General features: G+C 39.7%; 1 protein-coding gene across 1 annotated transcript in view; it reads right to left on the minus strand.

Annotated features, from left to right (window-relative positions):
* Positions 1–3,808, minus strand: part of TAB2 (TGF-beta activated kinase 1 (MAP3K7) binding protein 2) — a 150,265-nt gene extending 146,457 nt beyond the window's left edge. Inside the window, exon 1 of the mRNA XM_039529737.1 lies at positions 3,792–3,808. The gene's annotated coding sequence lies outside the window, so the exon portion shown is untranslated. The remainder of the gene's footprint in view (positions 1–3,791) is intronic.
* Between the last annotated feature and the right edge of the window lie 2,365 nt (positions 3,809–6,173).

Below are 6,173 nucleotides of genomic sequence, written 5' to 3' on the forward strand. Positions count from 1 at the left end.
AAAATTGGCATAAAGACAGACTACTTGGGTAAACAAAAGGCCAGAGACCAGATTTGTTTGCAGTACAAGTAGGGAGAAATACAGCACAAAGCTAAGGTGTCCAGCACAAGAGATGAGGTGTTACACGTGCAATAAAAAAATAGACATTTTGCAAAAAATATGTTTCTTTCAATATAAATTGCAAAGAAATACACAAGCAAAATGCATGTTCAGGTAAGCATTGATCTATTTTCTAATTCTGCACAGAAAGATCTACAGATCCTTTATGTAAGAGTTGAAATACTGAACTTTATTACCTTGCCCCAGTCTGCTAACATGCGTGAGGGTTACAAAAGATCTTACAATATGAATCAGTATCTGCTGACTGATTTAAAAAAAAAAAAGCAGCAAGTGAAGCATATTAGCTAAAAAACAGCCACAAACAAATACAACCAATTAATAAAATCTAGAATGAAGGTCAGGGTGGAAGATTTGAATGCTGAGTGCTAATAAGACTTTATGTGATGCACATTCTGTTGGTAAGTATCAGAAGGGTAGCCATGTTAGTCTGGATCTGTAAAAGCAGCAAAGAATCCTGTGGCACCTTATAGACTAACAGACATTTTGAAGCATGAGCTTTTGTGGGTGAATACCCACTTCGTCGAATGCAAGTACAAGTAGGGACGAAGTGGGTATTCACCCACGAAAGCTCATGCTCCAAAATGTCTGTTAGTCTATAAGGTGCCACAGGATTCTGTTGGTAGTACACTGAGTATTATATATTTCTGATGTATTATATCCTTAATGCATCCTATTTGGTTACACATCTAATAATTATTTAAGGCTCTTTTGCAACCTGTTCTGTGGACATGGTATATAATCATTTGATCATCTGCATTTACAAACCGATGGTCAACCCTTCCTGTACCACTATTTCAAACTTTATTGATCTAATGTGCCAAGATGAAAGTATAGCCATAAGCACATTTTGTGCACTCTATATGAAACAAGCTTGGTGTTTGTGTAGTTAGGGCAACACAGTGTCCCTGTGGGCACTGTGTTACTTACATCAATTGTTGGCTGCCTTTTTTGCCTATTTCATGGCTCCAGCATGAAAATTGATAAGAAATTCCACCCTGCTCTCAGCCCGGCCGCTGCCCAGACTCCCCACTCCTAGCCAGGCTGCACCCCATTCTCCAGCCACGTGGCCCTGCCCCTTCTGCCTGAGGCCCTGCCCCTGATTTGAGCCCCCCTTTTCCCCACAGCCGGAGGAGCCTCAGCCAAACTGCCCCGGGCTGTTGGCCGGCACCAGTGCTGAGGCACTGGCTGGCACCAACCCCTCTCCCCCCCGCCCCCCGTCTTGGGGGTGAGGGCAGGGCATGGGCAGGGCCATGACCTGGGTTAGGAGAGGCTTAGCCTCCCCTGGCATATAATACATGTCGCTCAGGCATGCTCCCATTTCCCCACCTCCAGCCGGGCTGCTGCCCAGGCTCCCCACTCAAAGCTGGGCTACTCCCGGGGTCCCAGCTCCCTGCTGGGAGCCCAGCTGCACCAAGCCCAGGGAGCGGGCAGGCAAGAGCTGGAGGTGAGAGCCAGGGGCTGGGTGGGGGAGAGCACCCAGTTCCCATCAGGGAGCTGTGAGTGGAGCAGCTCCCCAAACTGCCCCTTTTAGGTTGGTGGAAGTGTTCTTGGTGAGGACGCGCACCACTGACCGAAGAAGGGTAGTGTGGACATGAAGCACGGCAGTAATTACTGCGGTGGCTGTAAATCGACTTGATATAGGGTGACTTAAGTTTTTCGTGTAGACATGCCATGTGTTTGATTAGGCTTGGAAGGATTCAATTTTTAATCTGCAAATGTTGGTAAAAGTCAATTTCCATGCACACACAAAAAATATTTCCATTGATAATAATTGAAGTTTACAGATAAGCAAGGTAAGAAAAGTACTGCTTAAGTTTAACTTTAGGATATTTACTTTGTTTATTTTGATAATTTGTATTTTAACAGTTATAAAACTTTAACTTTTTGAATCTGTGTCATTAAATAATTGTCTGACCCTTCCCCTTATTTTCCTGCAACTGTGAAAATTTAAATAAAAATTGTAAAAAATGCTTAAAAATCAAACATCTATATTATCTGTTGAAATTATAAAAAGGTAGAATTAAATTTACAAGTCCATGTTTGATGTACATATTGGTCAACAAGAAACTCGGGGGCATGTTTAAATCTGGATGGGATGTGGCACACTGCATACTTAGTCCATGTCTACACTTACTGGTAGATTGGCACGCTGTGATCAATGCAGCGGGTGTTGATTTAGTGGATCTAAGGAAGACCCGCTAAGTTGATGGCAGAGCGCTCTCCCATCAACTCCGGTACTCCAGCTCCCCCAGAAGAGTAAGGTAAGTCAACTGGAGAGCATCTCCCATCGACACAGTGCAGTGTAGACACTGCTGTAAGTTGACTTAAGCTATGTTGACTTCAGTTACGTTATTCACATAACTGGAGTAGCATAACTTAGGTCGACTTACCCCAGTAGTATAGACAAGGCTTCAGTCTTGCCAGAAACTCCAGAGGCACAGGGGGTTGCCTGCACAGAGCTTGTTGGAGCTTCGGGGCCTTATTATTTTCATTGTGGATTTCAAATAATGCCAATGGGGAGCCCATTCTGTTGATAATACAAGGTAAGTATTCATATTTTAACTGTCGTACTGTTTACAACATAGAATCATAGACTTTAAGGTCAGAAGGGACCATTATGATCATCTAGTGTGACATCCTGCACAATGCAGGCCACAGACTCTCACCCACCCACTCCTGTATCAAACCTGTGTCTGAGCCATTGAAGTCCTCAAATCATGGTTTAAAGACTTCAGGTGCAGAGAACCTTCCAGCAAGTGACCCATGCCCAAGGCTGCAGAGGAAAGCGAAAACCCCTCAGGGCTTCTGCCAATCTGCCCTGGAAGAAAATTCCTTCCCAACCCCAAATATGGCGATCAGCTAAACCCTGAGCATGTGGGCAAGACTCACCAGCCAGACACTCAGGGAAGAATTCTCTGTAGTAATTCAGATTCCACCCCGTCTAACATCCCATCACAAGCCACTGGGCATATTTACCACTAGTAGTCAAAGACAAATTAATTGCCAAAATTAGGCTATCCCATTATACCCTCCCCTCCATAAACTTATCAAACTTAGTCTTGAAGCCAGATATGTCTTTTGCCCACACTACTCCCCTGGGAAGGCTGTTCCAGAACTTCACTCCTCTGATGATTAGAAACCTTCATCTAATTTCAAGGGTAAACTTCCTGATAGCCAGTTTATATTAATTTGTTCTTGTGTCCACATTGGTACTGAGCTTAAATACCTCCCTGGTATTTATTCCTCTGATATATTTATAGAGAGCAATCATATCTCCTCAGCTTTGTTTTGGTTAGGCTAAACAAGCCAAGCTCTTTGAGTCTCTTTTCATATGACAGGTTTTCCATTCCTCGGATCATCCTAGTAGCCCTTCTCTGAACCTGTTACAGTTTCATCTTCCATCAGTGAAAAATATGAATTGGACTGCAAGAGTTTTTAAGAAGTGTGGTGCTGGAAAACTGCTTGAAGAATAGAGTGCGTTCATGTCCCTGAGCTCAGTGCTAACATTTCTGATACGCTAGAGACTCAAGAACAAGATTGAAAAACAGTTTTAACAACAGCCACCATAACTGGATTTAAGTAACCTGTTTTTAAAATCATATTTTAAATTGGTTTCCTACCATGGAAAAAGTGTTACATAAACTTTAACAAGAATATTTATTGCTACTCACCTGAAAGTGTCCCTTTTCCTAGCTGGAAGGTCCACAAGTCTTCAGCCTAGTGGCAGTTTATCTGGCAGTTGCTGGCAGAGGAGCAATGACCCAACTGTTTAAGAGCCCACCAATTGGAGTTAACTTCCACAACTGCTACTATAGAAGTTATCTTGGAAATCAAGCACTAATAAAATGTTGACAAGTAAGGAATATAACTTCATTCACCCAGATTCATCCACTGAAGAATATTTATTCTCCTTGCTACCAGTTTTGTCCCATGCTATAGGAGATTGCCATTGATGGTGCAGATCTGTGGATTTTGCCTGACTTCCAAATATTTAACTGGTTAGCCTTAATGTTCTCTTAACTTAGGGCTAAATTCTACACTCCCTACTCAAGCACAACTCCCATTGACTTTAATGAGAGTTTTGCCTGAGTTGGGATCTCAGAATTTGGATCTTTGTTTTTTTGAGGGCGTAGACTATATATAACAACAGGAGTTAAAAAGAAAATGTTCTGATATTTCTGGTGTAGGAATAGGCTAGCTTTTTATGTTTGTTTATTAACTTTAGAGGACCATGTTGAGGTTAGTAAGTAAAAATTGTAACTTGCTGGGGGGGGGGTTTCTTACCTGTTTTAAGAGTCCATTGTAATTCTTGGTTTTGTTTTTTGAAAATAAATGTTTTAATGTCTTGTTTTTATATTAAAAATACCAATGCCAGCAATTCAGAACTCATGAGCAGTCCTAAAATAACAAACCAGTGTAAACCTTCAAGAAAGGAAAATAATTTTGTAAAGAAATTGATTTTAACTTCAAACTAGTAAGGGTTTAATATGAACAGTGATGGTCTGGATTTTTCCCCTCACATTCATGAAAAACTACTGTACCTTGAGGTTGTTCTATTACAATTTAGCAGTACCTGGTCAACAGCTATATTGTTACCTCTGGAGGTTCAAAACCACTAGTTTCTTAGGTTGCTTCTTTCCTATCTCCTCTGATACTGCCAGCTTTCAGTTTCCAACAGCTCATCTATTTAAGAGTAAAGAACAAACAGGACATTTGAGATAAGGACATGATTAAGAGGTACTTTTATGCTTTTAGTGGTTCCTGAGATCTAGCAGCCTTGCAAGATTTGAATGTGACCCTTAGAGAAGGGAAATCTATTGAAAAAACAGCCTGCTTCAGCATTTAAATTCATGATGAGCTGTTACAGTAGAACATTATTGTAGGCTTACATATCATAGTTTGGCATACCAAAATAATATATATTTTTGGAGGCACTGTACAATTAGTTTGTTCAAGTAACAGCTAAAAAGTATCCAATTATATTGATCGTAAATATTTTGGAAAAGTATTTAAACTTAAAGAAGATGTCTTAGCCATGCCAAAGTAATTGAGGTACTTTTAAGTAACGGTTTTAAAGCTGAGAAAGACAGCTTTATTAAATAAATCTTTTTATTGAATAAACCAAAAAAGTACATCATTGATAACATGTATCAACAAATTACATTCAGCTCATTTGAATTCCAAAGTCTCTGTGTCTGTGTGTGTGTCATATGTGCGTGTGTGTGTGTGTGTGTGTTTTGTTTGCAGCTATGCCTTACCAAAAACTGTGAAAGATTTACACTCTGTAAAATACATCTCAGTCACTACGTACTGGAATGACAAATTCAAGAAATTTTTTTAATCTAAGGGAGAACTATATTACTTTAAAAATTAGTCAATTTAAAATAAAATAAGTTTTAATAGCATTCACCAATTTAAATGAGATACTAGTGTATGCCCCATTTTGTGATAGTATTTTTTGTAATAATCTACTAAAATAGAAGGTGGAAAACAATGAGAGAAAGTTTGAGACTCTAGAAACTTTAAGAAAAGTTGCTGGCTTTACTACTTTTCAGTCCCTTTATATGATTGGCTTTTGAAAAATGTAGTAAAAAAGTAATAGTATTTTTAAGATAAAAGTGTTTTTCTCCTTTTGTCAGAGACTCAGATTTGTACAACATCCCTGCATAATTATTACATTTCTTTAAGGCCTCAAGCATATGACTAGGTGCTTGCTGAAGCCTTATAGAGGAGAGCATTTACGAACTTTCTTAACTTTAACGCACAATGAAGCCAAAAAGATAAGCATATGCTTAAGGGCTTTACTGATCAGGGATGGTTTGCTCAATTGGAGCTATAAAGACTTTTCCAAAGTCCAAACAAATGAAATCCTTTTTCCAAATTCAACTCAGTTGTCAATACCGTTATAGTAGATCCCATGAGGTATTTTACTATGGCCCCTACATTTTCCAATCAGGGTATTGCTTGTAGCTGCCTTTTTCCCATTGACTCCAGTTGGAATTCTGCAGCCAAACCTCCTTTTCTACACATTTTGTAAATATAACAGTAAGAGT

Source organism: Mauremys reevesii, linkage group 3 (assembly GCF_016161935.1).
Source record: "Mauremys reevesii isolate NIE-2019 linkage group 3, ASM1616193v1, whole genome shotgun sequence".
Classification (NCBI taxonomy): domain Eukaryota; kingdom Metazoa; phylum Chordata; order Testudines; family Geoemydidae; genus Mauremys; species Mauremys reevesii.